At 47.1% G+C, this 11,176-nt stretch overlaps 1 protein-coding gene and 3 non-coding genes across 4 annotated transcripts in view; 1 reads left to right on the top strand and 3 right to left on the bottom strand.

The window, feature by feature from the left end:
- Positions 1-2,566: 2,566 nt before the first annotated feature.
- Positions 2,567-2,638, bottom strand: Trnaq-uug (transfer RNA glutamine (anticodon UUG)). Its single transcript has one exon. It is a non-coding gene; the product is annotated as a tRNA-Gln (tRNA).
- Positions 2,639-2,848: 210 nt separating this feature from the next.
- On the bottom strand, positions 2,849-2,920 carry Trnaq-uug (transfer RNA glutamine (anticodon UUG)). The gene has a single exon. It is a non-coding gene; the product is annotated as a tRNA-Gln (tRNA).
- Positions 2,921-2,927: 7 nt separating this feature from the next.
- On the bottom strand, positions 2,928-2,999 carry Trnae-uuc (transfer RNA glutamic acid (anticodon UUC)). Its single transcript has one exon. It is a non-coding gene; the product is annotated as a tRNA-Glu (tRNA).
- A 1,210-nt stretch (positions 3,000-4,209) lies between these two features.
- Positions 4,210-11,176, top strand: part of LOC144138445 (uncharacterized) — a 35,251-nt gene continuing 28,284 nt past the window's right edge. Inside the window, exon 1 of the mRNA XM_077670728.1 lies at positions 4,210-4,309. The gene's annotated coding sequence lies outside the window, so the exon portion shown is untranslated. The remainder of the gene's footprint in view (positions 4,310-11,176) is intronic.

Here is an 11,176-nt window from a genome sequence, read left to right as displayed (position 1 = left end):
CATGGCTCCTTTAAAGGATCTCATGACACCTGATAAAATAAATTGAGTGTATTATGTAGCACATCTGTAGATTTGACCCTAGAAAACTCGAATTTCGGAATGCTTTTACGAAGGGAAAAAAAAAAAACATTTCTCTCCGATCATCAGTTTGAGAAATAGCACCCGCTTCCCCCCTTCCCCCGATGTTAAAGATATATAAAACCCCAAAACGAACAACCCTACAATGGGTAGAATGCGTTACATAGCAGGAGTGATTAAATTATGGTTGTAGCTGACAATCATTTACACCAAGAAAATGCATGCACTGCCTCAAGAGCATATTGCGTTAATTCGCATTTCAGCGGCCAAATTACACCTATGTACATGTCTCTAGCCGCCGAGGAAGCGGCCATTGCCTTGGCGCTTACCCAAACTCAAGTTGAGACCGTAATTACTGACTCTCAAGAGGCTTGTCGCAACTTTTCCTGCGGGAGAATACACAAAACTGCACTTAAAATACTTCAACAGAAGCCACTAAGAAGACCCGCCAAGATAATCTGGGCGCCTGCGCACATTGGACTCTCGGGGAACGAGACTGCCCATCTCACAGCCGGCCGAGCACCTGAAGAAGAAGATCTGCGTCCGCTCCCTCTAATCTCGTTTCATGAGATTACCACGCACTATCGGCTACAAAGACAAACGAACGCCCCACCGCACAAACAACTACCCAAGGGCCACGATAGAACACTTCGTGCCCTGCAAACTAATACTTACCCCCACCCTAGCAGAAACCACTACATAGCCCCCACTCTGTATCCCCGTTTGTGCCGCTTCTGCAGGGAGTCTGGAACACTTTTTTCATATGGTCGGCGGCTGTACACAAAGCCCACTTGACCCGCCCAATCCTTCCACACTTATGAGCTTTGGGAGAGCGCCTTGGCCAGCTCTTCCCTCGACGTCCAGCGCAAGTTGGTGGAGAGGGCAGAAGACGCGGCCCGTGCCAATGGACTCCTGGAATGAGGAGGCCACCCTAAGGACTCTTTACTAAGAAACAATAAACATGTTTAGTCTCATCTCTAGCCGCCCATTCATCCAACTTGTAATTATTCTTATGAAATCAGTGCCGTTACGATACGAAGTCGCATTTCCGGATTTCCATGGTGGCAAAGCGTGATTTCTGCGAGCTCTACCAACGGCAGAAAACTTTTTGTAGGGAAAAGTAGTCAACTCGTGCACTGGACGTCAGGGATGAAGTGTGTCAGCGCCAGGGTCAGTCAGTCTTGCTATGATATTTCATAGTTGCGATGTTGCTGTTGCGCGCAAAGTTTGCTAGATGCTTATAGTCATGTGCGACGCACTAGCGGGCACACATTATCGCGCAGATGGTTTTTGCATTTCGAGGCGATACTTTGGTTCAAGCCGTCTCGGCTGACTGTGCGGGTTCATGACTACCGATGAACCGCGATTCCTTACTCCTGTTAGCTGAAGTTAGGCAAGACGAGTAATTTAAGTCCACAATAGATAGAATAAAAAAAAATGGCCGCGTATCTGCTGACTTCGCTGCAAATGTCGTCGAAAGACGATCAACGCCGTCACGAGGTTCGAACTGGTCGCATGCTCTCTCTATTTTTGGGTCACATTTCAACGCGTATTTTGTTATTTGATCGTAAAACTCAACCAGTCACGGATTTGTGGTTAAAAGAACACTGTTGATGTTTTACCTCAAATGTGGCTAATGTGTTCGTTTTTTTTTTTTTTTTTTCTGAACAATGTTGACAAGTATGGATTTGGTGGTTTGGAGAAGTTTTGTCTAGGGTGTTGCGGCGATAACTGGAACACTTTAAAAATTTTTCCTGAGCGATCCGCCGCTCTGTTCGCGCTCAAACTTCACACAAAGGTCGCATTTTGTGGTCTATTTTGTTTGACACCGGCAACAACAACGGTACTTACCTGTTTATTCTGAAAATAAATAAAAACGATTTTCGCCTATGGGAAAATGGCCGCTGATTTGGACGTGCGAGCCAGCGCAAGTTGATGTTGGAACGGCGGAACCACCTGCAGAGTGAAACGCATGTTTGGGATTCACGTACGGAGCCAAATGGTGCAGCAGACGATCAGAAAATGCACCTAGAAATGGGCTAACAGACGATCAGAAAACCCGGTTTTCGGGCTCGCACGTCCAAATCGCCGCCATTTTCCCATAGGCGAAAATCGTTTTTATTTATTTTCAGAATAAACAGGTAACTAATGTTGTTGTTCCCGGTGTCAAACAAAATAGACCACAAAATGCGACCTTTGTGTGAAGTTTGAGCGTGAACAGAGCGGCGGATCGCTCAGGAAAATTTTTTAAAGTGTTCCAGTTATCGTCGCAACACAATAAACTTCTCCTTAAAGGTTTCATTTGCACTTTTGGCCAGAGGGCAGAATCGAGGGACAAAGAGACCAAAATTTTCGCGTTTAAGTAGCTCGAGAAAGCGTGCCGTCTTTAAAAACAAAACAGCCGCGGTTCGGGGGCAACGTGTCATGAAACGGCTGCGCACTAACGCGAAAGCCGCTTAATATAAAATGTTGAATGTAAGAAAGAAAAAGGTCTCACCGAGATTTGAACTCGGATCGCTGGATTCAAAGTCCAGAGTGCTAACCATTACACCATGAGACCGGTTGACGACGGCGTACTCCTGGTCGCTCACAGCGTTCACACAGGCAAGACGAGTCTTAAAATTTGGGTCTCGTGCGAATAATAATAAAAAAAAAACGGTGCACAGTGTGAGAACAAAACTGCCACGCAGTACAATAGAATTCAAAAGAGGCACAACGCATAAGCCGAGGAATAAATACAAAACGACTTTGAACGACGCAAACAAAAATGAGGTCTCACCGAGATTTGAACTCGGATCGCTGGATTCAAAGTCCAGAGTGCTAACCATTACACCATGAGACCGAAACCGTTCCGACGCCGGGAATCGAACCCGGGCCTTCTGGGTGAAAGCCAGATATCCTAGCCACTAGACCACGCCGGAGACGACTGCTGTGGAGTTATAGGCAGTTTATAATACTTCTCCACTGCCTAAAATTTTAACCGGCGTCTACACAGGCCGAGTTACCGTTAACGGCTACAGTTCGATCATTGAACTTGTTTTAATCATCCGACGATTGCTGATGGCGCCGGCCAAAATAACAGGTGCAACGTAGCCGTCGCACGGGGGTACTGCACATTAGCTAAAATTGGTTTTAATAACCGCTTAACACTGACCTTTATATTATAAATTTTATTAATAAAATATTATTACGGACAAGTTTTAGTTATTATTAAAAGAAATTTCACGCGTTAAAGTAAGTGCAACCGTTCACAACCACTAGAGGCGCTATAATCGCCCTAAAGCAGACGACATTCGCATTTTATGCGCAATGTGCTGCAGCAATCAATTTAAGTTTTCTTTTCTGTGCAACTGGAGCTCTCGGCATATCTGCAGGGTTTTATAAAGTGTTTTGCGTACACTACATCATGAAAACAAACAAATTTCAAATTACAAATTGCGCTCCGCATAGTCGTGCTCTCAAGAGAGTCAACAATTCGTGGGTATGCCAACCGAAACGCTACAAGGGATCCCCTTCGTGACCCTTACGAATCGTATTTTGGATAAAACTCGTGCTTTAAACTTCACAGTCATCTGGAACTGACATATACGATATAGATCTTTTCTTGCGTGCAACGAAGTTTAGTTGCGTGGCTAGTCACGCCGAAAATCGTTTTGAAGTTAAACATCGCTGAGATATTTACCAATAAACTGAGTGATTGTCGGGTGCGCTACGTCTTTTCTTTGCTTTCAGAAGTGTATCCATAATTTAGCACTCGCCGCAGAACCACCGCAGGTAACGGTAGCCTCAATTTCGATCGAAGACCAGTGCAGTGTTCTAAACATTCACCTTCGCCGATGTTTGGTCGATGGCTGCCTCGACTGTATGCGCGGGCGGCGTCCCGCCCCGGAAACACATCAGGAAAAAAAAAAACGATTTCTCAAAGGTTAAAACATGTACTTCCAGGAAGGAAGTTGGGTACAAACGACAGCCCGCATGAAGCCAACGAGCGTCCTTGGACTTCGGGAGCGTGTTCGGGAGCTCCGACGTTCGCGCCGCGACGGCGCGGCATTGCAAGCGGCAACTGGCCACTAGGGTAAAAAAGGGCGCTGCTAGCGGTTGGTTTCGCCAGCTGCCGATTTCGCTTCTTGGTTTTGTTTTCGCTTGCCTCGACCAGAAGTTGCCTCCTGCGTCGGCCGCGGTTCGGAAAGCTGGCTTCCCTGCAATACAAGTTCTTGAATTGGGTCATGGGGTGAGTGAAGCGCTTCGTATTCCTGTTCGATTTTATTTTACGAAGCAGAAATGAATAGGCGGGGGCTGCACTAGACGCGTAGTGCGCTTTTCCGGACATGGGACGTTCGATAGTCATGTCGCGTGTGGGCGCATCCCGACATTGGGACGGGCATGAAAGCCGTTGAATTTTGGACGTGCACAGCCACGAATTGCGCTCATGTAGAAGACCCGCTGGCTTTTTTCTGAATGAAATTAGCCGCTAGAAATTGATGAATGAACTGAGTAAGAAATTAGGATATATCCTAGCTAATAGATCACATTTTACTTTTTATAAACCTATAGATTGCTGATCCCCCGTTTCGCCGACTTGTGGATAAAAATATTACCACTTTAGCGTAGTTCTTTCTACAAACCTCGGGCAGTGGAATGTAGGAAACAAACTACAGTTCACACCAGGCGTTTAAATAAATATATACGTATTTGTACGACGATCGCATTGTGGAGTGTTTTAATACAGTTTGGTTCATATCCCGCATTCATAGCTGTGCGATGTATTGTATTTCTTATCAGCACGAGCTATCGCAGCCAGACATAACACGTGTAACAGGGATTTAAAGCCCCGAAATAAAAAAAAAAAAGAAGAAAACTAACCGCATTGCGACCAACACGTACCTTCTGCCAATGTCCCCTTCCGCCCCTATGTACTACCTGACACTCTCGTGCATGCTGTTGAAACGGTGAAATACAGCATCTTAAAACATTTACGACGAAAAAAAAGTAAAAAAAAAAATCACAGCCACGTAACTGAGTTACAAACAATTCGTTGCTGCTTAGCAGACGGGACTCTGAACACATGGCGGAACCGGTTCGAGGATATTCGTCTAATCACGTTCGTATTACAGACATCTAATAATGTTACAAGAATTAGTGTTACAAAAAAGACGCCAAACTACTTTTTGTAGCAATGACTTTACGCATGTTCACAAAATCTCGCAGTTGCGGCTAAGTATCTCCGCAGGTTAATTGATTAACGTGCAGGACGTACAGCCTTTGGTAACATTTCCTTGGCCACGTCAAACATTCTTTGGTTACAAGGAATTCAATGGAAAGGTCTAACGTTCAACTGTGTCCAGTTTGTTTTATGACAGCAAGAAAGAAATTTGCCTTTGCCATCTTTCTGGCATAAAACAGTTCAGTCTCACTCTGTTGTATTTGGAATTCTCAGGAATGGCTTAAAAACGTTTGACAAAAGCTGCACGTCTGACTGGATTGAAACTATGTACTATTGTACGAGTAAGGTAATGCATTAAGTGGGCCTTAGTCTAAGAGATGATGTAAAGGCTGCCCGCGCGGTCAGAATAACTAGCAGGAAAACAGGATAGGGACAAGGATAGGGACAATTAAAATTGTCTGGACCCTGCCCGCTACAAATATTATTCCATGCTTTGCACAGAGTGGGTCGGTTGGTTTAATACGAGCGAACTTTGCCGTTAAAGCCACATACTTTCTTACGTGGCCTCGAACGAAAATTTTCGGGAAATCCGGAAGAGGGACATGCAGGCGCTTTCTTCCCGTTCTATCAACTCCCCTGAAAAGAATATCGTCTAGAAATCACCCCGATACTGGCAATTGGGAACACCTCAGGTAGTATTAAAAGTAGTAGCAGATATACTCAGGTACAACTTAAGAACGGCAATGGAAGTTGCCGCTGTGCCTCTTCACCGCAGCCGGATGTTACTCCGCGTGGTGCAAGTAGTTCGTTACTGGGAATATTTTGAAAATGGCACGAGCCGTTTCCGGGATTTTGAAGACTTAATATGCTTATAAACTACTGCAGCGATGATAAACAAACTACGTAAGAAAAGACAGACGATATCACGCATAGCAATGTCCTTTGAAAACGCGTGTGCCCATTCACATCCGGGTCCGTCGCTTAGGCGGAGTGATACCGTGCATGAGCTATTGCCGTTCTTAACTTGTTCCCGAGTGTAGATAACTTTATCTCTTTAAAATTTTGGTGTGGTTCATCTGTCCAAAAGCGCAAACTGGCGTTTGGGCTATTTTTACCCCGTAGACCAGTAGTTGCACGCGTCAGGTCAGCGCTGGTCGTCAGGTTCATTACCGTCTGGTTTTACGGCGGTGTAACTGTAGCCGTAGTTTCCGAGACAAACCTGCAACAACCAACAAGAACAGCTAACAGCTAAGGCCCACTGTACTTCACGAAGAGAAGTGATCTTGTCCCCTGCTGGTAATTTGGCAATCAGTACGGGACTTAGGAATGAGTGGTAACTCCATGTCTTTGATACGATATGGTGTTGCTTAGGCGGAGCACTTGCCAGAAGTTATGTGCAAGGCTAATCTCGCTTCGTTGGGCAACACATACTAATAACTGGATTGTCCCTCTCGTAACAAATTTTGTGTCGGACAACACCTAACCACAAACAGAAACAACGTACGAACACACAGAGTTTCACCCAGCGTAGTCACGTTTCTTCACCCGCTGACTCAGACGTATACGGTAGGGGACAAATGTCACCTGGACACCTAACGGTCTAATCACTCCGTGTCTGGCGTCCCAGAACTTGATCGGTGTTCGTTTGCGGCACATCAGACGTTAGAGCGTCGCCTCCAACACGCGCGGGAGGATTAGCAACAATTAACCGCGCAGCAGATTGTCTGATTGACCGATTGTTTGGTTGATTATCTTTATTAAGTAACGAGGCAGAAACTAAATTTTGGTAGCTCAGACCGCGTATTTTGGAGTTTGTCCCCAACTGCACGTCGCACAGAACACGGCGCAACGCAGTCTAACGATCTATACAGGCAACGGTACAACGGGCGATGACGCGGAGCAACACACGATAACAAGCCGGACATCGTAAGGAACACGATATAGATCACTTTTTTTCGTTAGCGTCCCAAAATAGGCACCTTTGACCACGGGATTTGAGCGGAAATACGCCGGTGATTGCTATTTTGCTCACCCCGTTAAACCGAAGCCTGTTTGTTTGGTTGTTGAATCCGAGCGTTGACGTAACAGCAGGGCTTTGACAATCGGGCACAGTAATCTTAGACCTGCTATTAATGGCGAGCACGTTGACGCATCTGTTGCTTGCTTCCACCAGAAAAACAGCTGCGGCTTCGTGGTTACCAAGCGGAAGACCGGTCGCCGGTCGAAACGTTAGTAATGCATTGTCTTCATACGGGCGTCCAGCCCCCCCCCCCCCACCCCCCTCTCTCTCTCTCTCTCTCTCTCTCTCTCTCTCTCTCTCTCTCTATATATATATATATATATATATATATATATATATATATATATATATATATATATATATATATATATATATATATATAGGATAAATAATAACACACTGCACATTAAATGACTCTTTTAAATACTTTTATCTTCCATAGGTGGTAAGGGATCGAGATTGTCTTCCCAGCCATATTGTAACTATCACATCACTTAATAATTTTACTCCCAAGTTGTCTACTTTTTTTTTCGAAGTAGCACAACTTTCTCTTTATTCTGTAATAAGTAGTGCCAAAACTTCCCTTGTGCTCCCAAATATAACGCACGTCCTTTGTGGGCCATTGAATTACCGTGCAATCATGCTTGGTATTTGTTCGGCTGCTGTGCTTGTTTAACACATCGTTCTGTATTTAGTATAATTACCCCCAAGTACGCGACATGTTATGTTTCTCCCCTCACTCCTGCAAAATCACCCAAAGTTCGATGTAGCAGTAGCGATAAGTAATTAAATAAATACAATATGCAATGCGTGGGAGGAAGGGGTTTTTTGGAAGGCCCCGCTCATCTCGCGTCTCGTCAAGTTACTTTCATTCTTACAACAAAATAAAACAAACAAACAAACAAGGAAAAGCGCTATTGATTGACAGGACACAAACGTGCCCCGGTTTTCTTCCCAGTACATTTTTAATTCACACAGGGGCGGGCCCGTTTAAGGAAGGCCTAGATTTCCGCCCCAGATATCGACTGGGCCACAGGTCACTGTGTCGGGAACCCCTCGAAAAGAGTTCTCGCCCGGGGAAAATAAATCGCGGGACTGTGTGCGAGTGCGGGTGACGGTCGTTGCGTGGACGTGATGGCCAGCGTGGTGTGCGGCGGCGGCGGCGGCGAAGGTCGCGGCCAGGGGTGCCAAGCGCCCTCCTCCCCCGAGCAGACCTAATCGATACGCCACACTTGCGCGCCTGATTTTACGGCAGCAGAGGCAGAGCGGCTGCACACACTGCGAGCGAGACCGGCGCAGATTGTCCGGTGTCACCGATACCCCCCAGTTGCCTTTCTGGCGGGGAATGTGACGGATTGCGTTGAAACGCGAAGTGGCGAAATCGGATGATTGCACCGAGATTCGGTGTCAATGCCAGAGCATTGACGTCGGGTGTCTGAAGTCGCCACAAACGTCGTCGAAAGGAATCTTCGTTAATACGGTCTACGCTAAAACTCGGCCTGTACTCCAGGTATCGTCCGTAAATGTACTCATACACATTACGACACTCCCTCCCCTGAATGTCCCTTTTGTCGGCCGCACCCTGACCCTAACCTTTGTCGTCTAGTATGGACATGACTTCACTTTCCCCGAGGTTGGGATCAACTGCTCGCTTCCCATGCACGCCCTCCCGAATGACGTACAAAAACCCTTACAATGCATGAGTTCCGAGTGACACGTTTATTCATTTTTCCCTAGGAAAGGGTCTTTCTAAGGTTGTCTGATACGTGAACGACGAGCCCTTCATGAGCTTGTCATCTGGAAGAACTCTAAGCGAATGTGTACAAACTACGACGGTTATAGTGCCCGTTAGTGGACCTCAATTAATGGAACGGGCGCGAACACTACATTAGTTACAGGGTTCTTCAGTGTCTTTTTTTTTTTTTTTGCAAGACATCCTGGCCGTCGTCTGAAGCACACCGGCCGTAACTAGGCCTTTCCTCTGGACAAAATAAAGCTACTTCATCCTCCTTGCGAGAGTTTGCCTTACGGCATAACAGTTGTATCTACAACATCACATTTGTTTCACGCAGAAACATCAGCAGAGACCGGTACCGAGGGCCCCAGATCCACCGCTGTAGATCAGGGGGTCTCCCAGGATGGAGCCCTGTGCCCCGGAGGTGTTGCAGGCGAGAGGTTTGAAGGGCAGGGCAGGTCCATAGAAGGTGGCTTGTGTCGGCTTCGGACGCAGGGACCGTACAAAAGAGACAGGTGTCCGCAAACCGTGCGTGATAGTGGGCAGGCCAAGCGTGGGTCACTGCTGGGGATAAGGCGACCCCAACTCGAAGCCTCCGCATCAGGACCTCCTCCCAACGAGCGAGTGTCTTTTGATTACGATTATGAATCGACGTTTACCCATATGCTGTTTTCCCACCCCCTTTGATTCCCTCTTCCCCACCGAGCCGTCTTGCCTTCTTCTATCTACCTTCGACACCGTCTTTAACGAAGTGGTTCTTTTTTTCCTTGGCTATCATAAAAAAAACAACAACCCAAGGTGTAGGAATGCTGTTGCTGTCGGTTGTGTGCCTTTATTTTACCTAAAATATGCCCTAGGTTTCCATTGCGCTGTATAAGGTGGGTATGTATAAGCCGATACAGAAGCTCTTTTTCAGCGAAGCAAACACATTTAAGGGAAGATATCGAACTTGTCATCTGCGCATGTTCAAACTTCACAGTGCCAAGGCAGGCTCCCGTAACATTTCTGCGTATGCCGACCACGCAGGCTTTGAACTGAGGGCAGTTTTGGATCCTTGGTCGGACCCACACCAGGCCGTACGGGCTACCAAAGCTCTCGTACTGTTCTTGCGTCATGGAGCACTTTGTGCGGCAAGTTCGGAAATCCATGTGGAGGCGCAACAGCCGGGTCTCCGACAAAGGGAGGGGGGCCTTCAGCTCTGCTGTTTTTCCAGCTTTGCACCACTAGTGCACGCTGTGCCATTTTAGATGCGAAGCATCTCATGCTCGGGGCTGTGTCCCTCCCTCCCTCGTTGTCGTTGTCCGCCGTCTGCACTCTACTGCGCATGCGCGTCTCTTCAGCCCCGTCAGCGTTTGGGCTGACGTCAGCGCAGTCCACTATAAAAAGAAATAGTTGGACGGCGCCCGGTTCCGATCCCACGACTCTCTGGCCGCAACGGGAGGTACGTGGCGCTCTTCCCACTGCGCTACAAACCGAGACGGGAGCGTGTGTTACGAACGCGCCTTATGCCCTTCACTCATTCAAACTACATCAAGAAGCTACTGATACAACGAAGGCACGCGAAGCCGAACGTCAACGGATACGACGAACTGAAAACTTTAGAGGAGGATGTTGAATTTCCCGTGGGAAAGCTGTGGCGGGAAGCGCCACGCGCCTTGCAGCTCAACCAGAGAGGACTAAGACGACGGGCAGCGGGGTAGGAGCGTGAGCACGCAATAAAGAAAGACGAGAACCAGGATGTGTTCGATCAGGTAACGCGGGTGTCGGTCTCTTCGCTGTCTACATTTCTCTACATTTCTCTGTCTCTACTTGGGGGTTCACACTACGTTCCCGTTCGGGCTCCGATAAATGAAACGACATAACGGCAACACAATGGAACCTACACGGAACCCCCATGATGCTTCTCATCGTCCTCATGGTTCCCCACGGGAGGATGGTGTAATTTTTTTTTATTTCGGGGGCAGCGAGCTGGGCCACTTCCTTGGGAGTAAATGCGACACGATCCACTCAGTAATTTCGGATACGGCCCTATTTTAAAACGAAGCTTCAGTGCCCGCATTCATGCCGTTGTACGTCACTACGCCTTGCAGTAAATCCAACTTTATCTGACACCGATGATGAATGATTCTGGGTGAAGTGAAAGAAAAAAGAAAAGAAAAAAAGGCTTCCCGTGGCCGGC

This window comes from Haemaphysalis longicornis, unplaced genomic scaffold (genome assembly GCF_048455015.1).
Source record: "Haemaphysalis longicornis isolate Haplotype H1 unplaced genomic scaffold, Haemaphysalis longicornis Haplotype H1 scaffold_5, whole genome shotgun sequence".
In the NCBI taxonomy this organism is placed as follows: domain Eukaryota; kingdom Metazoa; phylum Arthropoda; class Arachnida; order Ixodida; family Ixodidae; genus Haemaphysalis; species Haemaphysalis longicornis.
Note: the sequence above shows the minus strand (reverse complement) of the source record. Positions and strands in the feature narration are given on the sequence as shown.